At 50.8% G+C, this 27,252-nt stretch overlaps 1 protein-coding gene across 2 annotated transcripts in view; it reads left to right on the forward strand.

The window, feature by feature from the left end:
• The first annotated feature begins 1,246 nt into the window (after positions 1–1,246).
• LOC144107821 (uncharacterized) overlaps positions 1,247–27,252 on the forward strand; it is a 42,668-nt gene continuing 16,662 nt past the window's right edge. Inside the window, exon 1 of one of the 2 annotated variants that reach the window (XM_077641021.1) lies at positions 1,247–1,657. The gene's annotated coding sequence lies outside the window, so the exon portion shown is untranslated. The remainder of the gene's footprint in view (positions 1,658–27,252) is intronic. The other variant, XM_077641020.1, reaches the window with a different exon arrangement.

Consider the following 27,252-nt stretch of genomic DNA (forward strand, 5'->3'; position numbering starts at 1 on the left):
TAAACACATGCTTTGGCAGGAGGTCTACTCGGTTTAACTACGCTAAATCCCGACCACACTCTTTTTCTGCGGTCTGTAGAGCATATGGTTTGCACTGCGTGGTTTGTCTTTTTCTTTCTTTACTTTCTCAGCTTTGTTTTCAAAGAGCACTATGGTCACGAAGTACAAACCGTGGTAACACATTCTTCCTCAAAGACGTTCCTTCCAGGAAAGACGACACATCTCTCGACCACCTCTCGTGGTGACACCGTCTCCTTTCTCAGTTTACGTTCTCCTTTTGTTTGTATTTCTCTTTCGCCTTCTTGTCCTCTGGCCCACGCGTTCAGTCACAGAGTTTCTTGCTCGTTACACACGTTTCATCCCGCAAAACGCCGCCACTCTTGCATTTCTCTTTTCGGCTCAACTCTTTTTTCCCCTACCTCGGACGCTCGGAATGTCGTAAGAAACAAAACAAGGCCCGAGGTGAAACGCAAGAGGACCACGTGCTGCACACAGTTACCGTAAAGGGCCGGCGGTTCCTCTCCACACATCCTTGTCCCCCCTCTTTATATACCCGCCCCAGGTCTGAGAAAGCGTAGTCAGTCGGCTTCGCTCCAGGAGTGTGGCAACACAGCGCCTCCGAAGCGGACAGAGACTACGAGACTCGGAGACGAGGCGCTCCGGAGCTCTCTGCCAGCCAGAACGGGACAGTCGCCAAGACAACGAAGCTGCCTTGCTTCGCGCTGTTCGCGAGATCAGGAGTACGACAACGAGGCTGAACCAAGCCGACGACGGGATCCTTAACCGGATCCAGGATCTACATTCGACGCCTACGCCAGAGCACTCGAGAGGAGACTGCAGCTACCGCGTCTGTAACCTCGGAGTCCAGGACAGGAGCACTCGACAAGACATTGTAGCCGATCGAAGCGGTTAATCTTCAGACGGCGGAGGCTTCGAGTGTAGCAGGAGCGTCGACTTGTCCATCGCGGCCATCCATCCAGATAGCGGTTCGTTAACGACGAAGGGCTCTTCAAGAGCACTCTCGCTCGAGACGCTTTCTCGCCACAGCTGGACCGATCCGCTAGACCTCCGGAGAAACACAAGAAGAGTAAGGAAAGGGGTGAGAGAAAGCGACGGGCTAACGAAAGTTCGCGCATACCTTCACCTAGCAGCCCAGTCACCCACACATATCCCGCTTTCTCTCTCGCTTTCGGCGTTGCCCGCCAGCACCGCTTGCTCAGCGAGAGCCGAGAGCGAAAACCGGCTTTCTTTACCGTCGATTGAAAGGGACGCCGCTGGGGAGAGACCTGCTCGTGCGGCGGCGCGTGGCTTCCAGCGCCGGCGAGCCAGTTTAGCGGGCAGCCGCTGCCAGCTCTGACCCACTTGGTCCCAGGACAGGAGAAGGTCCCAGACGTGTCGGGCTTGTTGTGTCCTCTCGCCCGCTGCCGGTCCGCGTGCTCGCTCGCTCACTCGTCTTCGTCGCCGCCCCGGGAGAGTGTACGCGCCGCTCCGAGATCTCACTCTCGGCGGAGACAGCGGACGGAGTCCCACTGCCTCTTCTTCGGGCTCCGCTGCTTGCGAAGAGGAGCAGCTCCTTTCGGCGGCTTCTTCGCTTTCCGGTTCGGGAGGAGAGACGACGTGGTGGTGGTGTTGGTGACCGCTCCGGCATCGAGTTTCGGTGAGTTCCGATCTTTCTTAGGAGCTCTTCTTTTCCGTTTACTCCTAAGCATCTGGTTTCAGCCCTGACTGACATATGCTGCATGCATAAACAAGGCGCTAAAATATAAATGTTGCATACTCTATTGCTTTTTCTCGCAAATTAAGAATTACGAAGTGTAGACGGACATCGAAACGAAGAGTACAACTGAGGTGTTTGTAACGTGATTTTTGTTTCAAATTTTGGGTCATTTGAAAAGTAGGAGCAAAGTCAACACGACCGAGGTCAATCATGACTTCTACATGCTGTGTGTGGGAGAACTAAACCAGCCACCTACTGCTTTTAGTGTGCGGCCTTGTGCCAATGTGTCTCGGCGTTTTGATCGCTCTCCTTTGCGGCTTCCGTCGGGATTTAAATATCTGCCAATAATTGCTTACTATTCAGTTATTTTCATTATTTGGAATCGATAACCCCACCACCGTCTTTTTTTCCCGAAACGACCATTCTGTGCACTGTTATACCGTCCGATTCCCGTGTTTCTGCTCTGCTATATCCATGCGCCGTCAAGTGACAACCTCTATGCTTCCAGAATCGTGCCCATCACTTGAGCGCGCGCTTTCAAAATCCCCTTCCCTTCCAGGCGGTTAAGCGTCCTCCTAAAGCATAAGCCGCGGCGAAGGTTAGACTCAGAAACTCTATCAAGTCTTCCAACCCCTTGCACAAACCGCCCCTGGCGAGGATACACGCAGGTATCATAAGGCCGACCTTGGGCGGCGAAGAAGAGCCCCCTAAATAATGCGAATCCTCGGGTCCGGCACGTCGCATCGGCTTAAACGTCTCCAAAGCGCACGGAAGCCACAACGCACCGCCTCAATCGCGGCTGCTGCAGCAGCCGCTTCCGTCGAATACCGTTAGCGCCCGGAACACTTCCTGCTACGCGAGTCACAGCCATAAATGTGCCGTTACGGGGGACCTTGAGAAGCCGAACGATCGCGTGTTTTCTTCCCGTCTGATAGACCGCGCGGACGATGCACGACCTCCGAGATGGCCGGCTGCGTTAGAGAAGCACCCCCCCCCCCCCCCCCCCCTTGACGACCGTATTGAACGTGGAGGTCTCGGAACCGCTGTCCAGCGACCTCCATCGGGAAAGCCGAAGTAGCGGTCTCAAGGGCTCGCTTGTTGGGGGATGTGTGCGTCCGGTCGTGGCAGTGGAAGAGAAGTGACTCTGCGGCACGGGAAATTCATTTGTCCATTCCGACGGTCGCTCTCCCACATACCGACGCGCATCGTTAGAAAATCTGCGAGGTCAGAAGAGTCAAACGAATCGTTCTTCTCCAGCCTTTTTATTACGATGCGGCTTCACGTCCAATCCCTCCACGAAATCTCCTAGCCCCGACGTCAGACACGTAATGGACTCCGGATATTCGGATCAGTACAACAGGACGACGCACGCGAACACTACTCGGCTTTTATGCCTGTAAGTTTACAGATAAACGAAAGACAACCACCTTCGCACGTTTCCTGCGTAGTATAATGGGAGATTGCGCCGACAGACAGCAAGTCCACGATCGCAATTTGGCTACAAAACGCGGGTGCTCACCAACGATCTCAGATAAGCCTCAATCAGTCACGACTCGCGAAGTACCCACTTGCAAGCCACGCGCAGGTACTGAGCTCGAGGGCATGTTTCCACTTTAAAGAGCCGTTCGGACATTCCAGACCACTGAAGCAAGACACGCACTGCCTCAGAGAGATTTCATCATTTAACGATAGATGGCGCTGCGCCTCTCGTCGAAGCGCAAGCACGCGGTCATCGCCGCAGACAGCGGGAACGCACTATGGGGACACTTTCCAACAGCGAAGCCCTGTATAGACAGACGGACAGACTGCGCACGCACCCGTACGTCCGCAGGGCACAGACAGCATTGGGCAAAGCGTAGATTACAATCAACTACACTCCACGTCCCAGCTCGATATATACGAACGCACGTCGCGACTATAACGAGAGGCCACGAATCGGGAGGCAGCTCCTCCTGAACGGTATACGGACCTTGATCGACTTAAGAGCCGGCGAGCAACATAAAGCACAACCCGTAACGCCTCCGTATACACCCCACGTGTACTATATAATACAGCCGATCGTACAGGGAACGCGGGCCCACGGGCAATGTGGAGCGAATGCTGGAGGCGAACCTTGGGACGGCCTAGAGCATTGCACACTCATTTAAACGGAACCACCGACCCCCCCACCCATCGTGCAGCAAGGTTGGTGTGTCGAAGCCGAAAAGGCTGCGCGCCGTGAATTCCTCTCCGCTAAAGGGAATATAAGCAAAGTGAAAGGCGCGTGGCCGGCGCGCGGACAGGTCGGTCGGCCAATCAATGGCCGCTTTACGGCAGCCAACGCCCTTCGACGTCGCCTCGCTTCGTTGCGGCGTTACACGTCGAAAGAGACACACACACACAGCGCGACCAGCGGCAGCCTTCGCTTGAACAATGGCGCCATTGTGGGGCGAAGTTTATAGATAACTTCATTAGGAAGGAGGGGGGACACTCGAACTGCCCTCGCAAAGATAGCGAACGGCGCTGCGGGAGGTATGAGTGCGTTAGAGGTTCTAGCTGGGTGGCGCTGTTGTGTGGCAGGGACTAAACGTCGTTGACATGCGGCTTCGACGCGGTATGGGGTGAGGGCACACCTGTGGCGTGCTTTTCAACGGACCCGCCCTAAACCGCGTAGCAGAGACACCTCCGCTATATGCGTGACCGGGAACGGAACAACCAACGCTGGTGGCATCCGACATTCGCGACTGTGCTGTTCGCTTCAGTGCGTGCGAACTTTGTGAGAAGTCACGATGAAAATAAAGCTAATCTACCAGAGGCAGTAACTATACGATGCTGTTTGGATGCGTAATAATAACGACTCTCCTCAATGGCCAGCGTCCGTGTACGCGCCAGGAGAGAGAACCATTCACGAAGCGGTATGACCTGGACAACCCAGTGAATCACATGATCGTTCTTAGCCAGCTCCACATCGCCAAACGGTTTTTGATAAAGCGCTGTACGGGGCCAGAACAATATCACCATGCTATTCCACACGGATTCCCTTCGTTTCTGGCTGACCCGACGCAACGCCCACGCTATATATTGCCGGGATATGCCGGCCAGCGGCCGATTAGGAAGGTACCAAATCACACAAAAATTAACTTTACAAAAGATGCGCATATACCAACTCGCCCAACTGAACGTTCTGCTTAAAAATTAACTTGTTTACAGTCAGACCTCGTTATAACGAAACGGTTTATAGCGAAATAATGGATGTAACGAAGAAATGACGATTCCCTTTGGAAGCTTAAGGTCTTTGAGGCTTTGGTAGGCCTGATTTATGCTGTATGAAAATCTACACGAACAAAAGTGCTTATCTACCTAAAAAAGCTCGGTCAACACGGGCTATAACGAAGCTACGCCTATAACGAAGTAATCGCCGGGCCCCTTCAACTTTATTACAACGAGGGTCAACTGCATTACAGCAGCCCAGCCGTTAGTTTTTGCCGTGCATGCTCCGGATGCCGCGCCATAAACACCGTCATTTTCCTGTTTGTGCCTGCCTTCCCTACCACCACGCTTTTTCTTCTATTTCGCGTCTCCTTTTTCATATTTTCCTGACGTCAACGGCGAAGGATACTGTAAACAAAAAAAAATACTTTTAAAAGAAACGCGCTGCCAACGAGCGAAGGCTTCGCAAGAGAAGCCTTCGTTCACGACGCAGCGGGCAGTAGATGAAGTACGGGCTCTCTCTTCAGGAATTTTTCGCAGAAACCCGATGGCGGCGTGGTGCTGAGATATGAGCTAGTTAACTTTCCGAGGCTGCCACCCCCCGCGTGGGGGGTGGGCACTTGCGCAAGGACAACCGGATTTGCTCGTATATAGCACATCCGCGAGGGAGAGAGAGAGAGGACGAGAAGAAGCCACAGAAAAGGTAGCGAGCGCGCCCGAAGTGAAAGCACCGGCAGTTCTGTTTTTCCCTTCATTCCTTGCCTTCATACCTCCTCGCCCTCTCGCCGATGCACGTGCCTGGGATAATTCAGCGCCTCATGTGCATTCCGATTCCGTGCGATGAGTGAAGAAAGTGCTCGGCTTATACGGTGCACGTGGTTAGCGACAGTGCCTAAGTGTTGTCGCGATCAGCAGGCCCCTGATCGGCTGGCCGATATGAACGACACTGGTGGTTTTTGGCAGTGTTTTCGCCAATGACCTGTGTACTGCGATAAACTGGTAGATTGCTGACAGGGCAAATGAAGTGACAGAACTTACACGCTACCGGTAACATATTGGCGTTACCGATACTTGGCTGGAGATAGCCGCGCATGCGCAGCACTCATGCGCATCTAGCGCCCTCTGGGAACGATCACTCATGTTTATACAGGACGAAGAGTGCGTCGTCACTTGGTACACTCTTACTGAAACGATTTAGGATACTGTATCTGTATACGTGCTGCCACTACCATTCCCAGAGGGCGCTAGCTGCTCATGTGCTCCACGCATACGCAGCCAGCGCCCTCTGGGAACGGTAACGGCAGAATGTAAATAAAAAAAGTTACGCATGCGCCATACCTGCGCAGCTGGCGCCTTCTGGGAAAGGTAACGGCAGCCCGTATACAGGAACAGTATGCTAAACCACTTTAATAAGAGCATACCAGAGGATGCACTCTTGTGAGTGATGAAAACGAAAGAATCCTGACACGTTTAATGCGCTTTATTACTGAAATCACTGGCACGTGACGTCAGGAACCATTCCCGTAAAATGCATCGGGAGCGCGAACCTCACAGCCACAATACCCCTTCTAAGCTAATGTCAATCGTAGTTCAAGCAGTCAGTCAATTAGGCAATACATTAGCCAAAAGTTTTAAAAAATCAGTCAACTAAGACAACCAAGCAACGTTAAATATCAAACGTAACGAAAGTGAACGCACTGCACGTGATGGAGTTGAGTCTTTTTTTGCATTTAGCCCATTTTCGACCCGGCGCGGTGGCTCAGTGGTTAGGGCGCTCGACTACTGATCCGGAGTTCCCGGGTTCGAACCCGACCGCGGCGGCTGCGTTTTTATGGAGGAAAAACGCTAAGGCGCCCGTGTGCTGTGCGATGTCAGTGCACGTTAAAGATCACCAGGTGGTCGAAATTATTCCGGAGCCCTCCACTATGGCACCCCTCTCCCTTTCTTCTTTCACTCCCTCCCTTGACCCTTCCCTTACGGCGCGGTTCAGGTGTCCAACGATATATGAGACTGAGACAGATAATGCGCCATTTCCTTTCCCTAAAAACCAATTATTATTATTAATATTATTATTATTATTATTATTATTATTATTATTATTATTATTATTATTATTATTATTATTATTATTATTATTATTTTCGCGAATGCTCTCTTTTTTCACTTTGAGTCCAGTTATTCATAACGAGCTTCAGGCAGCAAAAGTCAATCATTCGGTTGACCACACCGCACCAAAGTGCGAGTCGAGCGGCACTGAAGCAACGCGCTTCGGGCAGCGCCGCCTGCGTCGTTATTTAAACATTCACAGCGTCCGCGACAGGGGCCGAGACGTTCGGAGAAGGCCCGCGTCACTGAACGTTAAGTGGGTCACTCGTGGTCCGCTATCATGTCGCCTCAATTTCCTCTTTTGTGTACGCTTTATATCACGCTCTCGTTCGACATTCCTCTCGTACGCGTTGCAGAGGCCCGGCAGACTTCTCCGACGGCGAAGAATTGCGCCTGACGAAAGAATGGACTCAGTGTCCGCATTGATCTGTTAAACGATACCTACTACTACGACTCGTTTGGTTATTTATCACTGCGTGAAAGGCGTACAAAAACTGCGATCAGCCAAGCGTGTTTGCATTGCGGCGACGCTTCCGGGTCGGAATAGTTTTCATATTCGTCAATTAAGCGTCATTTTGATATTAATAATTAATAATAAATGGTTTTTTTGGAGAAAGGAAATGGCGCAGTATCTGTCTCATATATCGTTGGACACCTGAACCGCGCCGTAAGGGAAGATAAAGGAGGGAGTGAAAGAAGAAAAGAAGAATTAGGTGCCGTAGTGGAGGGCTCCGGAATAATTTCGACCACCTGGGGATCTTTAACGTGCACTGACATCGCACAGCACACGGGCGCCTTAGCGTTTTTCCTCCATAAGAACGCAGCCGCCGCGGTCGGGTTCGAGCCCGGGAACTCCGAATCAGTAGTCGAGCGCCCTAACCACTGAGCCACCGCGGCGGGTCATTTTGATATGCAAATGCAGGATTGGAAATCTTGCAGAAGTGGCCATTTCCGTTTGCTTAATCACACATTACCAGTATTCGACCAGGCCCTGACACGTGTTATACTTGCTTCGTTCATCATCACATTAAACTTTACATATAAACGGAAGGGTGTAAAAAGGAAGTAAACTGCCCTCTATAGCACACACCTTTTAATAAAAGGAAGGACAGCTAACTCCCTTTTTACACCCTTCTGCTTAGAGTGCAGCTGTGTTCGAAAAGCACGTCAGCCGTGATACCCGAAGCAGCGAAGTAGAGGAGGGCGCCGCGTTGCCAGTTGCACCCACCTCACCTAATTAACCACCCGTTTACCAAGCATACCGTAAAAAAAAACGCAGCTTTCAGCTAAACCAGCCATTTGGTTATGTCAAGCGACAGAACACGCGACAAAGGGTATACGACGAGTCGTGTTCGTTTACCGCAACACATTTAAACCAACAAATTTGTTCCCAGAAACTATTCACGAAAGGAAATTATTTGTTCGCAGTTGTGTATGTTTCAGCACAAACTGCTTGGACGTAATTTCCTGTGCCTAGCGGACTACGAACTAAGCCATATTTTTGTTTAATCGATAATTGGCTCTTCTTGAACGGCCCGCTGTTTCTCCCTCGACTGTTTTCCAACTGAGAGGTCAACATGAACACAGTGGACTAGCACTTCCTTCACACGACGTCGATAAGAGCCGCTTCCCCTTCGGGCAGCGCGATAATTTCCGGCTAAAAAAGGATGATAAATAATCTCGAAAGTAAAGGCTTTGCATACCGTAGCAACAAATTTTACGTCCGTGTCTGGGCCACAGCACGTTGAAATTAACCTCATTTCCATGTGAGCGACGACCTGTGCACCTCGCGCGCTACAGCCACGCGAAATCGGAACGCGTGTTTAGTTCGGTTCGTTTCAAGGCATTAGTCGAGCGAAATTCCTTCGCTTCGAGAAACACCCCCGACCTGCGTTTCGTGCCTGGAGAGACAGTCGATATATTTTTCCCCTCTGTAGCGCAACTTTCAGGTTACACGGGTTTGCCAAGCTTTGCAAGAAAAAAAAAATAAATAAAACAAGTCATGCACCTTGCATGCACACCGGCTTACCAACCAGCACGCACAGACTAGCTCCGAACACTGTTTCTGCATTCACGCAGCACGCATCGAGCGCTGGAAAAAGCGCGCACGAACAAGAAAAAGAAAAAGGACACCACGCTATACGAGCGCTGTTTCGTGCCTTACCGTAGTGCGGTGTATACCTGGTCGTTGCGGGAACCGAACAGCGAACCGGCCCTGTCCAGCGCCTGCCGACAGAGCACAACAGTGCCCTCCATTTGTTATTACAGTCGCCTTGGGACCCGGCGAAACGACGTTAAGTAATAGCCGCGTGCTATAAAGGCACGCACGGCGCGCGCAGGGGGTCTACACTAGGTGGCGTTACGGTTTTTCTCTCCGAAGCTCGCGCCGCCAACCCAGGAAGCAGGCAGAGGCATGCAACCAGGGCAAGGCATACGCTGTGGTGGCTGGCGTACAGGCGTCGTCGCCAAGCAAGCCAACGAAAAAAAAAAAAAAAAAGAAAACCACTCCGGGCCGGTCCAGCCATAGCTCACTCGGTGCTGTAAGCACGCGTATGCATGCAGGCCACCCGCGGGGCTCCTAATACACGCAGCTTGTAAAAAAAAAAAAGGAAAAACGGTGACGTCGTGCGCCTTAAAATTTACAGCGCTGTTGACGCCTACCGATTATCGCGCCCCCTGCAGGCATGCGGGCGATTTGCTTGGCACGTACCAACCAAGTCAGACCTTTTGTGTCGTGCCTCCTGATAAACCACCCATAGCAACAGTGTACAAAGACACGGCACTCCGATTGGTGCGGAAATCGGTGATCAGCAGACTGTCGCGCCATCTGCGGCGTGCATACGAACTATCGAGGAGTACTAGGCCAGGGGATACGGAGAAGAAAGTTAAGTTGTTGGGAGCCAGTAATACCCTACTGCCTCGACCATAGGTGGTGCCACCGTTAACAACTGGCCTGAAGCTATGGCCGGATTTCGAATCAGAATTTCGTAACTGGTAGGACTAAGAAATCCGAGGGCACGGTACGCCAGGTTACCTGTAGCTGACAAGACCGCATGCACTTGCGCGAACTCCTTTCAGAGCGCAGCTCTTTAAATCAGAGCCCCCGGTGAAACGACCACAAGAAACTGCGAATTACAATAGACAGTGTGCCGACTCTTCAAATGCGTGAAGGTCTGCAAACTGCACCGTCACACGAGTCTCAACCAATAGCGGGCCCGTCACTCGGTGACGTCAAATACGCGGATGTACGACTGTTTCTCGCTCACGAAAAAAACAAGCGCGTGTGTCGTAGTCACAGCGGATGGCGACATCTTCAAGAACACCAGCTGCGCAATTAATTAGCACCACTAAGGAAATCTAGACAACACAAAGTGGCCACACTGTAAACGGTATTCCTGCGTAGCGGTTGCGGGGATAAAGATCATGACGTGCCAAACTATCTCGCACGATCAGGTATACGACATCATGACGTGCCAAACTATCTCGCACGATCAGGTATACGACTCGGCCCTTGCTTGCGGCCACCACCGGCAGACAGGAGGGCGCGCCCCGAGAAATGAATCACGCGACGACAAACCACGCGGACAACGTGTGAAAAGAAAAGCAAAACGGGTGAAAGTGAAACCGGACCAGTCGGCCCCTGGCAAAACCAGCGAGCAAATGCCGCCGCGACCCTCACCGCCCAGTTCGAGGTCTTTCTATCGTTTTTTTTTTTTTTGCCCGCCTCTGGGCCATTATTCTGTTTCTTTTTCCAGGATTTTTTTTTTTTATTCGCCTCGTTTTGCGTATTTCGTTCGCCATTCGTCTCCCAAGTCCGCGCTGGGCACGCGATCACTCGTTTTTCTTTCTTTCATTCTTTTTTCCGCGGCGATTTGGCCGGCGCCTAGAGAACTACTTTCTACTTCACTCTTCTTCTATCACGTTTAATTCTTTTCTTTCTTTCCTCCTTCGCACTTTTTTTTGTTCTCCGCTAAACGGAGTGATCCAAATCGTGCCCGGCACGGGCGCACTTGCCGGCATCCTGTGCACGCCTCATTTCTCTGGCTAATTCCACGTTTCGCCCTCTCCACTTCTGGGTGTGTGCGTGCATGTTGTTTCATCTCGTTTCTTCTTTCTTTTTTTTTATCCCGAATCTTTTCCCTGTTTGCGTTCTTACTTCCGAGTCTGGCCCGCGACCGCGTTGTTTCTCTAAGACAGCCCCGTGCGGCTTTCTTTCACTTTCTTTCCATCCCTTTCTTTCCCCGCCGCGCATTCCGTCTGCCTTAATTTCTCACCGCGTCGTCCGGGCGTCGCAGCGCGGGTCATTGACCTCTGCGACAGTCTCACGACCTCAGCCACTAACAGTCAAGTTAAGTACAGTGTGAGAAGACGACCGCCCGACGAGACAGTTCTGGAACTGACGCGCGTTTTTGCCTCGACCCCGTTTCCACGTAACTATAACCTGGTATGGGGAACGGAGAGCTCCACAAAGCCGCTAACGACGTCTGGAATTTAAGTGCTCCCGGTCAGGTTTGTTAAAAAAACTACCATCAAAAATTTTAACCCGCAACCTTGCTACACAGAGCGTAATACAGTTCGAGTCGTGCAAGCAAGAAGTGCAATAACTGTAACAGGATGGGTTATTGTTGGAGTTTTAGAAAAGCACTCAAAGCGAGCAATGTTTCTTTTTTTTTTTACGAGTTAACGGGGAAGATGACGTACTAAAGGTATCCACAGCACGTCACGAAGCTCGCATCGCTTTTAAACCAGTAACGTATACCACAAAACTCCCGATGGGCGGTGGAAGACCAATATCTGTTTAGTTTATGCCACGTTTTTTATTAATTTAATTTGAGAAATTACGCAGAGTCGGGAAATTCGGAAACCACGGAGTCTCGTCTTTTCAATTACAACGAAAGCAGACGTCAAAATTGTGTAATTCTCGGGCCTCAAAGCGCTTAAGAGGACATTAGGAAAAACGGAAACCTGACTTCCAAGATTAAGAGCCGCTCACACAATTCCTGAACCAGCAAAACCTTAAGGTATTTTCACTTCCGTGTAGCTTGTATACAGACGCAACAGGGCCGCGGCTAAGCGAAAGCTAAAAAGGAGAAACAAAATAATGCAAGGAGGCGACCATTTGTTCCGGGGCTCCTATATAATCGAACTCCTCCGACGGCGCAATTTCCACGCTTTTTTTTCCGATACACGGCATTGACGTGTCTCGGCGTTTCACAAACTAGGTTACGTTAGACAATGACCGGAGGGTTTGGGCTGTCGTTACGGAAGGTGTATACCAGACACACACACACAAAAAAGAAACTCTTCACGCTGTTCAGCTGCAGGCAATACGTACAGAGGCGGCTCGCGGACCATGCAAATCGGCGGTTCGAACAGCCGGAGCCGGGACGGAAACAGAACCAATCGCGGGGGAGGGAGGGGGGGGGGGGGGCTGTTTGTGCCCACAACCGACCGACTATAGAGACTTTTCTTCCTTCTTCCTTAAAGTGAGCTTTTTTTTCTTCTCTCATTCAATCTTCCTTCCTTTCTTTATATTATTATTCATTCCTTTCTGTTATTGAATTTTCGGCAAGTATACGTGCACTCTAAACAAGAATACGCCTAAATGGCAATGAAAAGAGAGTAAGCTCTCCTCCAGCGCCCTCCGTTTTTTACCCCTTTCTGTTTTAGAGTGCACTCTTCCCTTACAAAAATTTCTTTAGTCTATAGACTGTCCATAGACCTCTGTCTATAAAGTCTATAGTCTCTACAGACAAACCCTAGAGAACAGTCTATAGGCAATACAAATCCTATAGACAGTCTACAGACAACCTATAGATTTATGGTCATACACCTTTAGTATAGACTTTTGTCTATAGAAAGTCTCTAGACTCTGTATAGACCATTTTTATAAGGGTTCCGCCACATTGTGAGCGTGGACTGAAGAATTGAATAAACGCAGGCATACTTCCTGTATGGCTCGATCCTCCCCAACGAGGGGGGGGTATTCCTTTGCGATATCAAACACCTCAAATTTTTCCTTCTTCAATTTTCGAGAAGTCGTCCATACGCGGTGAGCTGACACTTTGGCGAGAAGTCGACGTCAACGCCAGGCGCCTTCGGGCGAGCAATTTTCTCGAAGAGTGGGCGTGGCTTCGTCCGTCATTCTGGACAGCCTAAGCCCCCCGCGCGTGGTTTCGAGAAACGGCCGAGCTAGAGCCGTCCAAAATAGCGCGCCTTGTCACAAACGAGGTCGCCTTCCGAGCAGGGCCTGACGCGCGTCTTCTTAAGAAAGTACGGCAGCCCCCCCCGCCCCCCCCCACCATCAAAAAAAAAAAAGAGAAACGCACGACGTAATCGTGACGAGAAGGTGCTAAGCGGTTATACAATTATCCTATCAAAAAGGTGGCACGCGCCGGTCGCACCTTATAATGCAAGTGCTCCTTTCCTGCTCGGGCGCTTCCCGTAACTCAGAGCCCTTACTCCGTACCCAACCCTTTCTCGCGAGTAAAAGCAGAACACTGCATTACAATAATCGATACAGCATATATTTACAGTTCCCTAACGGTTCCGAAACTTCCGAACACCGCCCGGAGTTGGAGTGAAAAAAAAAAAAGAACGAGCAGTATTTCCGCAAGCTCATCAGTGCCACTCTAAACACGAATACGCCTATATGGGAGTAAACTTTACTCTTGAGCACTGCATTTTACAAAACGGAGTTCTCAAGAGGACAGTTTACACCCTTTTTACTCCGTTCTTTTTAGAGTGGTGCAGTTTGGTTCCATCCAAGAAGGCGCCCACTCAAAACTGAACTCCCTAGAGAATGAAGCAAGAGATGGATTAGGTCACAAAACACGAAGGGAACTCTATGCCCCGAGAATGCTACGCAACCGCACTCAGCACAGTAACATTACACACCCTCGCGCAACCCACATACAAACGTCGGGTACCAGAAACGGGTCCGTCAATATCATCTTATAGAAGTTCAAGAGTCAATAATATCGGACATTTTTCTTCGCTTTTCGGTCAAGACTCGGCCGAACTCGAAGCAGCAACGCCACCGTCAGCGGGGAAAAGGCAGCGCCCTGGAGCGCGTCCTTTTAAATTCAACCGCTCACCACCGTTGGACTTTTCATCTGTCTTAGCTCGCACAAATCCCGACGCGCGCACGCAAGACACGGTTTATCATCCGCCGTTCTCATGAATATTCATCGCCGCACTGGGCACTGTAGTTCCCCCGGCCACATACATGCATGTTAAGAACCTTAACCTCAAGGTTGCCCGCGGAGGGGGAAAAAAAACGAAAGCAAAGCGCCGTGTTCCCGGCAATTATGTAAACAGCGCATGCTTTCGCCCAGCTAGCAATTCCGCACTACGACGCTTATCTCAGCGTCCAGCTCACGGCCAGGCTTGTCCGTCACATTCCAGGGGCGCTCGAGACAATGGACACGGCACGCGACGGAAGCGAGCACTGCAGGACAACAATTGAATTGAGTGCAAAGCGTCCGCTACTTAGTTTTCCCGCCCCGCTTGTGGTCGAGCACTTTAGAACCTTCTCACGGACTTTATTCTCCACCAAACCACCAGACCGGAGGGGGGGGGGGGGGGGGGGGGGGGGGGGGGGGATTATACCTCTGCACGGAATTAAATGCCTACAGGGATTATATACTTTCCTCGTTAACGCTTGCGCGAAGTGCGCCGTTTTAGCATTCGTGGTCAGACGGAGAAGGCCCCCCTTAACGAAGAACGGAGTGGTTTGCCAGGTCACGTCTGGCGGAGGTTATACGTCGGATAGTGAGGATGAATTATGATGCTCTACAGAGGCGTGTACTTGAACACACGCGCACTCAAGGTTATTTAGACTATGTATACGGCGGTTGAGTCGTGTCTCACGGAGGGAAAAACTAGTAAGGGCTCTCCTTCGTTGCGTGCCCTGAATAACAGTGAGGGCTGCAACGCTGTCTCCTGAGGTCGAGTATAGAGCACCAATGCAGAAGCTTAAGAGAGACTTAGAATCCGGGGCGTAAGTGAGAAACGCACCCATCCTTGAACCAACCTCGACGAACGCCAGTCTTTCCATTCAAGGACAAAGAGCGTCGGGCATTTGCGTCGGACGCGGTCTTGTTTAAAGAGTCAAACGCCAGGTCTTCACGCTGTTAGACAGGTAGACTTTCCTGGTCGAATCACAGAATAAGCAAAAAAAAAATATATGGCGGACTTAGCCGCGTTCTCGCGTCACGACGGTTAACAGATACGTATACAAGCTAAAACACGCAGATCAGACATAAAATACGCTCCAGTGGCATTAATCTGGCACTAGGAGCAGTTCCCTTACATATCGAGCTCCTCCGCCTGCCAAAAAAACCTTCACGCATATCTCTCACTGCTCAGGAGTGCATTCGCTCCGCAAGGCAGCCTGGATGAAACGCCGCCGACACGTTTATGCGGCTGCATACGCATATTCCTCTGATCTACCGCTCTAAGAGTATAAATCGCCATCAATCTCACTTTATCGCCGGAAAGCGCCGCACCGGCTAATTGCACCATTGGGACATTTCCTACGCTATCTCGGACTTTCTTCCGCACAAGCGACTATTCACGAAACAGGGAGGCGAGATAGCCGATCGGGGAAAAAAGAAACAGAGGAGAATGAACACGCTAAAGTTCCGTGCATGCGTCCTTAAGTTCGCTCGGTGCTTCTACAACGCGGATCCGTGCGTGTCGTGCTGCTTGCGTCCGTAGCGGTGCAATTATGTTGAGGCCTGCGGCCGCTATTGAAAGTCTGTATATCTACTGCAGGACAGGCAGCGCTTCGTTAGCACTGCGGCGTGTGTTCCGTACAGTTGTCCTTTAGCATCCAGAGCGCGCTTCGGCTTGGCCTCAACACGAACCAACTCGCGACAACGATGCGGCTCATATGGCGACATCTTAACTACGTACTCGCACTGTTTGCAACTGTCGCACTCGTCACAGCGGACTAAAAGTAGTAGCCAGATTCATCTGGAAAAGCCAAGCTCTCCTTAAAGGCTTTCTCCTCATGCAACAAGACGCTTCCAAAAGGCCGCAAGAGAGATAGTGAAGGAATGTCAACATATTGCGAAATCTTGCTTCTTTCACTGAGGAATGCTCGTTCTAAGTTGACACGAAGACCTGCTCGCCGGAAAGCCCCCCCCCCCCCCCCCCCCCCCCCCCTTCAAACGCAACTTTCCCAAGCATTTCGACTCCCGTTTTCTTATCGACAAAAGATCGAGGGACGGGAAAACAACATGACGATAAAGAAAGGCAAGCGGGGAAAAAAAAAAAACAGCGAGATCAGCGGGGTGCCATTACCGGCAGCGACATTTCTAGGTTAATTGCAGAGGCAGGGAGGAGGGGCCCTCCACGGCCCCCTCCGGAGACGAGGGCCACGAAAGTCGACGCAGCGGAGACGGTCCGGCGAACTGCGGCCGCACCGTCCGTCACGTAAGCGTGGCTACGATCCAAGGTCGCACCGCAGCGGTCAGCCCCCCCTCGCGACTCGAAAAGCACGACGCTAACAACGTTGCAAGCTTAAGCCCGAAAAAAAAAAAACAGCGACGTACAAAAAAAGAATTTAAAAAGAAATCAAGCAGAGTTACGGGAGGGACAACTGACGGAGCGAGAATAATAAGTGACTTATAAGCGGGACAATAGGCCAGCAAAACGGTTCCGGTTCCGTTCGGGTGAACGAGCGAAGTAAAGCGTCGCAGTTCAGAAAAGACAAAATAAGTAGCGACACAAGTTAGGAAGACAAAGAAATGCACTGCTACAGCAATACTATTCAAAGCTCCATTACATCTGAGCCTCGCCGGTAAAATGGAGTTCGCACAGAGTTGCCACGAGCTAACTATAAAAGACCTAAGCATGCAAGCTGCTGTCACCTCAGTTCCCGACTGGCTTTGTATGCCGTCTATGGTCGGATACAACTCAAGAACAAAACGCTTTTCCCCGACGAAGGACCCCCTTTTTAGCCAATGGCGTCGTCCGATTTTCACGACCCTGCCAGCGTCACAATGCAGTGAGCGACGCGACAATACAAGGAGGGGATTCTCCTCGACCATGGAGGGAAGGACTACAGACTTTCCTTTCCCACTCCCTGCGCTGTCACGTTAGCAGGGGCGTGAGAGTAGTCCGACGCTATTGGCTGGAATGGGGTCCCCATACGAGGAGAAGCCGCTTAGTTCTTGAGTTTCATCCGACTACAGGATGTTCCAATCCTGAATTAATCCCGATTCGCTACAGCGAACGTGAAGGGCGCCGATCGACCGGGAAGCGTTTCTCAATCGTACGGTGAGCTTTGCAGTGAAGTGCGATCCCTCATTACCTGTGAAGTGGTGTGGACTGCGAAACGTAACACGCACGCACATGTAAAGCGTCAAAGCGCGAGCGGCCACAGTTAATAATAATAATAATAATAATAATAATAATAATAATAATAATAATAATAATAATAATAATAATAATAATAATTGGTTTGGGGGGAAAGGAAATGGCGCAGTATCTGTCTCATATATCGTTGGACACCTGAACCGCGCCGTTAAGGAAGGGATAAAGGAGGGAGTGAAGAAAGGAAGAAGAGGTGCCGTAGTGGAGGGCTCCGGAATAATTTCGACCACCTGGGGATCTTTAACGTGCACTGACATCGCACAGCACACTGGCGCCTTAGCGTTTCGCCTCCATAAAAACGCAGCCGCCGCGGTCGGGTTCGAACCCGGGAACTCCGGATCAGTAGCCGATCGCCCACTTGACAGAGCGAGAATTCGTGAAACGTCGGAGCAGCGGGCCGGAAAAACGCCACGCGCTTATTTAAGCAAGCAACTTATAAAGCTAAAGGCGCAAACTTTTGTAAGAAAGAGACAGAGAGAGAAAAAATAAAGTCCGTGAAGGATATATACACAAACTATGAGACGCAGGGGGAGCGGCGAAGAACAAAAGAGGGCGCGGGCGTACACACGCCGCGGTTCTTGCGGTCCAATTATTCCCGGAAAGGCAAGACGGCGTGAAGGCAATTCGCTTGTGGGCAGCTTAGCCGTTTTCCTTTATTTCTTCTTCTTTCTCTTTTTCTTTCTTTGATAGAGCGCCGAAGAAATAAAAGAAAGGGAATGATCGGGGCGTAGTCCCGGCATTCGGTGGTGCGGTTAGCGAGAACGAATGGCCCAGAGACGCATTTAAGGTGTGGTCCATAAGCTTTCGCCGCAGATAACAAGAGACAAAAGAAAAGGCGTACCTGTGATAAAAGCACCGCCTAATCACTCCGATTGAAACGGATGGCCAGCATGGGTAGGTACAGCCGTAATGATAGCACACTTGAACGGCCCCTACTAGTATAACTGAAAATAATACCCATGGGGGAGTATATATACACAGCCCCACACCCTTACGTACGCCCCCAAGGAAGCGATAACTTCACGGAAGGCATCGATTATGCGATGGAGTTGAGGTTGATCTGTGTATGCCTTTGGGTATCTAAAAACAAACACCGAAGGTCGCTCAGTAAGGCCTGTAGACGCGGTAGAGCGGAGTCACGAAGCGTACCAGATTCCAAGAACAAAAGACACAACAACCATTCGCCGCCTCAATAATGTGCTGACTGCGTGCGCAACGCTTTTCCACCCGAAGGTCGAGGGTTCGGCGCAATTTGGAAGGCGTGGCGTCACGCCTTACGGCGGTAGCGTATGCCGCGGCGTAATTGAAACGCATACCTAAAACGTCGACCGCAAAGTTGAGGACAGGGGGGAGAAGGACTCTCCAAGGATCACGGGGATACCTGTAGTCGGATACAACTCAAGAACGAAGCGACTTTTCCACGTCAAACGACACCAATACCAGCCAATGGCGCCGGCCGATTCTCATGAGGCGGCTAGCATGACAATGCAGCGATCGGCGCGAGAAAGCAGGGAAGGGAATGATCCCAATTTTTATCTGCCACTCCCCGCATTGTCACGCTAGCCGGCTCATGAGAATAAGCCGACGCCATTGGCTGGTATTGGTGTTGTTTGACGTGGAAAAGCCGCTTCGTTGTTGAGTTGTATCGGACTATAAGCGCAGCGGTCAATGCGCCGGCGTCTATAAGGATCCAAGGGTCACAGGGACAGCGGTATGCAGGCGTATTCGTAGATCGGCCGGCGACACGGGTGTCTGGCGGGAAAGCAGACTCTACACCGCAACGAACTAAGACCAGAAGAATCTCAAAGAAACAAACGGCTCTTATCTTTTTGGAAGCGCGCAACTATGAACACGTCCTCTCCAGCCCTTCTTTTTTTTTTGCAAATTCCTCCGTCGTTGAACAGCATCTCGGTGGCTGGTGCGGAACTGCAAACTCAAGATACTTTCACCTTATTCCGACGAATCAGACTCGGAACACAACACAAGTGAACGGCGCCTATTGGACCGCCTCACTTCGAGGTTGTCTCAACTGCTCCTTCTCTGCGGCTTGGTCGAGAAAACCGTTCTCAACGCACTGACACTGTACACACAGCTTGCGGGCCCTGGGAAAGCCCCCCCCCCCCCCCCCTCAAGCACGTATACAAACTGCAAATTTCTCAGGAAAACAGAGACAGCACAGGCTGCGAACCCGTGTAACGTTGGCCCTTCTTGGAGTTACCGCGGAGCGCCTCGCCGCCACAACTTGGCTTCGCTACATGACACTAAAACGTGCAACATCAAATGACCAGTATGCGTGGGTGGAGTTCTAAGAACAGAATAAGCAGCCCTGGAGCCGTACGCCATAATAGCCATAATTTTTCCGACTTCAAGCACCCTGTCATCGAAAACCTGCCGTCGCGTCTTGGGCGCCAGGGATATCCTAGATCGCCAAGAACCACTTAACGGGGGCGGGGGGGAGGGGGGGGGGGCTGCTGGACATACAACATGCAGGTTTCGCACTTCCTATTTGCCTGTGCAGACTCAAGCATTCAGCTTTATCCAGGACAAGCCGCTGTGTTTAAGTTGTGCTGGAAAGCAGGGGCAAAGTATACGACTCGGTAGCTTCCGAAAGATACAAAATAAATAATGACAAAGCGTACTGCACGAATGGATACAGAGGAAGAGCAGGCCTCATTCTAAAAAAAAAGTGCACAAAATAAACCGATAAGGCAGATGCAACACAGCGATAGAACTACACACACCTACTTCCGGTTTTACGAATGTCCCCATAAGTCTCCCGCCCAGGGCAGTGGTACCCAGCATAAGAGGTTAAACGGTGCTCAGAACAAGGTAAAAAAGAAATAGAGCAAGTAAAGATAACAAAAACCATTTAAGAATTCCGCCATCCATCTTCCCTGTGTCGAAGGAAAGCTGAGGGGTCGGCGGTCTTCTTGGAGGGAAAACACGAAGCAAACAACCAAAAGAGAAACTCAAGAAATGCCCCGGCTAACGGCACAGCGCCGAAGTCTACATGAAAGTGTTAAAAGCCAAAGGAACTAGATTGGGCGTTTGCCTAAGGCTCTGGGTCGGTCACCAGCCATTTGGCAGACATTGATAACCTTCGATCGAGGTCGCTGGACCGCGACCAGAGGTCGAGAGGTACGACTGCGAGACTCACAAGACGCGGGATTAACGAGATCGAACGAGGATAAGCGCCCCTACAAGGGTTGGAGCGAATAAATGTAAAGAAACAAGCCACAGCGCACGCGGCTAATCACGTTGAGAGGGCGTAGGGACGACCTTATCGAGGAAGCATCGCAGCAGAGGAGGGCTAGCCGATATAACTGATGTAATACGATGCACGAAATCTAGGAAGAGATTAAGAGATTAAAGGCTATAGGGCATAGGCAATTCAAATCACCCGCTGCTGGACGCAGGTCACCACATAGAAAAAAAAAACCTGGAAAGAGCACTAAATACGGAGAGAGAAAATATGATACCGAGCAAGAAGGCAAAATATTTGAGGCGATAACAACCGCGTTTCCAGCATTGAAAGTTTAAAAAACCAACTAAGCGTCTTAAGTGCTAACTACAGAAACTTCGTCACACACGTCAAAGCACACGCGCACTAAAGCATCGCACATGTGAAAGCAAGCAAGCTTTCTTGGGCATTACTTTTAACTGTGAGTCGACGGTGAAAATTGAGAGATACAGTTCTATCGATGGGAACAGTCTACCGTTCCTATGCGTAGCAAATTTTTAAAAAGTTTCCGTCACTCGCTGGAGTAGTCAAGACTGCCACAGAAAAGCAATGAGTACTTTTTTTTACAATAAGTAGAGGAAAACTAAAAGCGTCCCTGTGGGTAATCTGCGCCTCTATACTGATTGTTAAAGGTGCAGTTTCACGATATGCAAAAAATTGCGTTCCTCAAACAAAAAAAAAACTTTCCGTTGAAAACTGCGCTTGCCCGGGATTTCTGGGTATGCATTCCAACCACCCTGTAGAACCAGAACGAGCTGACTGCGTTAATTACTTCTGTGGAGCATAAAACATTCGGCACGCATCGCGTTTTTACTGTGCGACTGAAAACTTGACTCGTCTCAATCTCATCGACAAAAATATCACAGCAGCCCCGCTGTAGGGAGAAAAACTCAAGGTGGTCTACATCGGGGGGTCGCCTGTTAATAGAATATTACCAGAACAGAAACTTATAGACTTCCAGTCCGATGCGCCTCATGTATATAGTCTCTAGAACCCAGTGTGCTTGTGCTCAGGAGTTCAAGGAGGTTAGAAATCCCAGTAGTTTTCCTTCAGACGAGTAATATCCTGTCACATTTCAAGTTCTTTGCTGAAGTGACATACACCCGTTTTTGTGGAAAGTGAGCGTTCCCTTTACCGAAAGACATTGAGGCCCATACGCAGATGCGTATTTGTAAGAGTTCTACGCTCTATACAAACAATAAGCTTCCCAGGCCTCCACCCCACATCAGCCATAAGAGGTATCTGCGGTATCTGCTTGTAATTCGCGCTGACTCCCCAACAGACCGAGTGGCTAAGAGCAACACCTCGCTAACATACAAGCCCTAAATCCGTAATAGTCATCCTCCTAATAATGCAGCAAAAGAGGACTATATAGTTGAACCTCGTTGTAACTAAGTTGAAGGGGCCCGGAAATTACTTCGTTGTAGCCATACTTCGTTATAGCCGCTGCTGACTGAACTTCCGAGGGGAATTGTCATTCCTTCGTTATATCCATTATTTCATTACAAAACGGTTTCGTTATAACGAGCTTCGAATCCATTTAAACAACAACCCGCATGTACCGAAATAACAACAAAAACAAAAGATGCAGTCTCTCCACAATGCGACCATGCTCGCGCAGCACACGAAAGACGGTGATGCGGACAAACCGGAAGTAGAAGTGCAGGATGGGCGGAAATAAGGAGCGGAAGAAAGGAACGCACCGAGGAAGAAGCGGGGGGAACACGCAGCGCGACTTGAAAAAGCCGCAACGCGGAAACGGGCAACGCGGAGCAGACGGAGAACAGGCGTTCCTTTGCTCCGCGCAGCTCCGTCCCCGCAGAACACAAGGCCCGCTTGCCAACACGCCGCAACCTTCGTCACTCACTCCCCGGGGACACGGACCGGACCGGAAGTGGATACACACACAGCGCCCAGAGCACGTTCCTTTGTCAGGCACAAGCATCTACCGCGCATGCCTCCATGTCGAAACGTTGGTCCGCCTTTTCGACGTCCAGTTCGAAACAGTATTCTTCCGGTCGTCATTTCTCTCTCTGTCTCTGTTCAAGTTTCGCTGAAATAATGGACCTTGTGTGCGCCTTACCCTGGTTTCACGCTTTCGAACAATGCTTATGCCGCGTTTTGCCGACCTCTTACCCCGGCTACGCGGTTTCCAGAGATGCTCATCTCTTGTCTACAATGCAAACCTCACCTACGCCCTCTCAAAAGCGACTCCGGTGGAACTCCGGCAAGGCTTAGCAAGTCAACGCATAGAACTGCTCGCCAAGCAACTTTTTGACGAGTGCATGTGGTTCTGTTTGAAGACCACAAACTATGACTTTCGCGAAAACTGCCACTTCTTATTGATGTCATTTCGGCGCTGGAGAGGGTGCGTCAGAAACAGCGTTTTTCTTTTTCTTTTTGCTGCCACGCGTAAAAGCTACCGCCAAACATCGTTCCTCGGGTTTTATTAGCTCTTATCACATACCCAACACTTGAGCTGACAACTTCATTCTGACGTCCCGCTGTTCACACGCAAGCTCCTTGAGCAATCAGCCGCACCACTTGAAACGACTCGAGTTTGATTCAAGGGCCACTCCGTCACACAACGATTGTTCTAATTCTCAGCTGTTTAAACAGAGTAGCAACGGGGTCACCCGGGTCGACCCCGCGCGGCAGCTGGCTGGAAGTGCCGCGTCTGGCCAGCCGACGAGGCAAATTCCGAAGCGGAAAGAAGCCACCACCGGCACTCGCGAAACGACAAGGCCTGAGGTCATCTTGCTTTCGAACCGACGCGACGACTACTCCCACAACCCACCTGCTGCTTGCTGCTGCCTACTCCCCCGCAAATCCCCACGGATGGAGAGAAAAGATGGCGCTAGCCCGGACAGCCTTCGTTCGCCGCCGATGCGGCGGCTATAAAGTGCGCTTTACGTAACGCGGCGTCCCTCGCCGAAGACGCGTGCAGCGGCTGCCTGTCAAGGCTTATTCCCTCTCGCGGACGCGCTTGTCTTACTCGCCCACACAAGACCGTGGCACAAACACAACCATGCAAAGAGCGAGTCGGTATGCGCTGCTCTTCGTATTTCCGTGCAGTGCACGCAACGCGCAGGGGTCGCGGGGCCATCTTCGCGCCCTGCCTGGAAGACGAGCCGAAACGCAACATCGCGGTCATTTTCTTTTCTTAATTAGAACACCGCACGCCTAGGCTTAATACACTCTAAACAAGAATGCGCCTATGCAGGAGTAAAAATGAAGTAAGCTGTCCTTTAGACCCCCCCTAATTTATAGAAGACAGTGCTCTAGAGAACAGCTTACTGCCTTTTTATTCCTTTCCGCTTAGAGCAGCTCAATACAAAGGCCTCTAAATGGAAGACCTCTGGGCGATGCTTTAAGCCTCCATTTGTTTGAAGCCAGTTTCAGTGCGGAGTGTTTACGGACGCAGTAATCTATATACAATGGCCCCGTTATTGCTGTCCTCACGCGAGCGAGTTACACGTAGATCCAGGTGTTTCGCGGGAAATACTGGAGACGTATAATACGGTGCAAACACGGCCCAAATTGCGCACTTCCCTGGAAGCATATGCGGGTAATTCCAATCTTGATAGCTTTTATTCTTAACACCCTCTATCCATATAGCTTCATATAGCAGAGGCTCAAGAGATTAGTCACTTGACACCAAAACTATACTATCGGCTGGATAATGCAGTCCGGAAGGAATCGGGCATTTTCAGACTTCGCATTCCCGCGCATCTGAAATGTTTACACCGTTTCTGCGAACGGCGCGGATCGTTGTAACACACGCTAAACCGCAAGAAAAAAAAGAAAACCTCTACTGTCTGTAATTTGCAAACCCGTAAACGTGTAGCAAATGCACGTCAAACTATGCGTTCCCGTTAAACCAGTCCCAAGAGCGACAGTCATTCTTCTTACGAGCCTCCAGGTGCCGACCCAGGCAAAAACCGAGAAAAATTACTGCATACATTACGCTCACTCTTACTTCCAGCAAAACATTAGGAACAACGGATTAATTTCAACGATGCGGCGAGACAGACATCTGGTCAAGAGAGACACAGCCGCTGAAAGGCGCCTGTGATTAGGGACCAGGCCTTAAAAATGAAAACCTTTAGGGTCCGTGGCTTTTCAAACTCACGAAATTCCTACACTCCCCGTACCTTCGTCGACAAGTGCTACTAGTCCGATCATTCCGTTTCGCGATACTTCGCGGGGCGCAAACTGCACGCAATTAGAAGACCGGCTTCGGGCGCTTCGTCAGCCACACTCGATCACGGCGTTCCGCCGACCCTCTACGCCGGTACCGGGAAAGATTAACGGATTAAATAAAGCGAAGCGATGCGCATCGTTGGGGTGCGGAGGAAGGAGAGGGGGAGGGGGATGAAGCGGAGGCGGATGAAGGAGGAGAGAGAGAGAGAGAGGTTCCAGAAGAAGGGTGACGGGGTCGACCGGCGGGGGGGACCTGCTCGTGCCGCATACGCGATGTGTCTCGGATTATTGAAACAAGGCTGCGTTCGGCACGCGTGCCACGGGAGACGGCGGGTGGGAAACGTGCGGCGGTGTGCCACGGGAATGGAGCTGTATACGCGCTAGTAATGAGCGCCACGGGGAAGGAACGGCCGGCGAGGTGGCATCGACAGCGATGGCGCACGTGCCCGGTTTTGAAACAGTGCACTGCACGTGCAGAGTACGGATCCCAGCCAGTATACTCAATGCTCTCAACTCTTTTAATCTTTTTATTCTACACGCTCCACGACCTCTGCGCTCGATGAACTTGATGCTCCACGAACTCAACTTTCCATAAACTCTGACCCGCCGCGGTGGCTCAGTGGTTAGGGCGCTCGTCTACTGATCCGGAGTTGTTCCCGGGTTCGAAACCGACCGCGGCGGCTGCGTTTTTATGGAGGAAAAACGCTACGGCGCCCGTGTGCTGTGCGATGTCGGCGCACGTTAAAGATCCCCGGGTAGTCGAAATTATTCCGGAGCCCTCCATTACGGCACCTCTTTCTTCTTTCGCTCCCTCCTTTATCCCATCCCTTACGGCGCGGTTCACGTGTCCAACGATATGTGACACAGATACTGCGCCATTTCCTTTCCCCAAAAAACCAATTATTATTATTATTATTATTATTATTACTATTATAAACTCCGAGCTAGCCCACGCTCCATCTGCTCCACTACTAGCTCTAGACTCCACGAAGTCTGAGCAGCGTGAACTCTCCGCTGCGTGCACTCCACGTCTTCCGTACAGAGTGCAGAGAACACCCCAAATTCTTTTAATTTTTAACTATATGTACCAAGAGCACTGAGCTCATGGAACACTTTAACAGTGTTCTTAACACCCTTATGATGTTAGGGTGTTCATGAACACCATACGGGTGTTAGCCCTGCGACACCTTTTTTTTTACGCCTTCAAGAATGTTAAAAAAAAATTATAGTGTGTTTCTAGTTCTCTTCGGCTCCCTTGCGTAGTTGCAGGAGTAGCACTACCTTTCCCGTTCTCTGACGGGCCCGTGCGACTATTGTTTAGTTCCTGTCGTACAACAGTCTAAATGCACCTTCCACGTGACAGGTCAAACGTGCAACGAGTGAGGGCGTGTGCCATTAGAGAGTTATCAGCGCGATCTCGAACGCCCGCCACGTCACGCGGGCTGAAACAATTATCGGAACAACAAGAACGCTCGACGTTCCCTCACCGCTCGCCGGAAAACTGCGTAGCACAAATCATTTTTCGCAATTATTAACTATATAACGAACAGTTCTGGCGGACTAGTCATCCCAGCCGCACTGACAGCGTTGCCGGTCCGAAAGAGAAAAAAAGTTCAATCAAACTATATTAAGCCTGATATAACTTTTGCCTCTGCCTGAGAGGCAAGCACAACAGGCATCTGACAGCTTCTGCGGACACAGCCGAAGCAGGACGCAGAGAAAAAGGCATCGCGCCTCGCCACGCCTGTAGACAAGGGGGGGGGGGGGGGGGGGGGGGTTCTTCTCGCGTGGTTATTACACAAGGCCCGCGATTGTGCTCCGACCACGTTTAAGGGGTGACGCAACCACGACAAGGCCCTCGAGAGTAAACCGCCCTCTGGGAGCAGAGCGACCTTGCAATGGACCGAACGACTTCCGCCGTGAGCCCACGCAAGGCTGTCGCGCCGTAGGAGTTGGACCACCTCTGCTTGTGCACGGTCGGACCTGCTCTGCGCGCAGGTTCATGAAAGTTGCATACCACACGACGTCTCGCAGACCGAAGAAGATAGCAGGAGCTTCTTCCGTTCAGCCGAAGCGGGCCTTTGAAACGCCTACCGAAGGGACGATGCAGTCAATTGCGGGCGCCCAGCTGTGCGGTAGGCGATTATGGTTATGCCGTTACATAGAGCTATTTCCGTCCGCTTGCCTAGCTTGCGGCGCCACGGAAGGTAACACCGCGTAGGCAACGAGCGCACTTCTGAAGAAAATAGCGGTGGTGGTGTTAGTTATTCCATAGCTGAAACTTGCTTTTTTTTTCTCGTTTGTAGAAAGTGAACGTATGCCGCGAAACACAGCGTGCAGTACGCAAACGTGTTACAAAAAATACAGAAAAACAAGTGCTGTTTTCTGTAGTTTCGGAATTGGCGGAACAAGC

This window comes from Amblyomma americanum, chromosome 10 (genome assembly GCF_052857255.1).
Source record: "Amblyomma americanum isolate KBUSLIRL-KWMA chromosome 10, ASM5285725v1, whole genome shotgun sequence".
Taxonomy (NCBI): domain Eukaryota; kingdom Metazoa; phylum Arthropoda; class Arachnida; order Ixodida; family Ixodidae; genus Amblyomma; species Amblyomma americanum.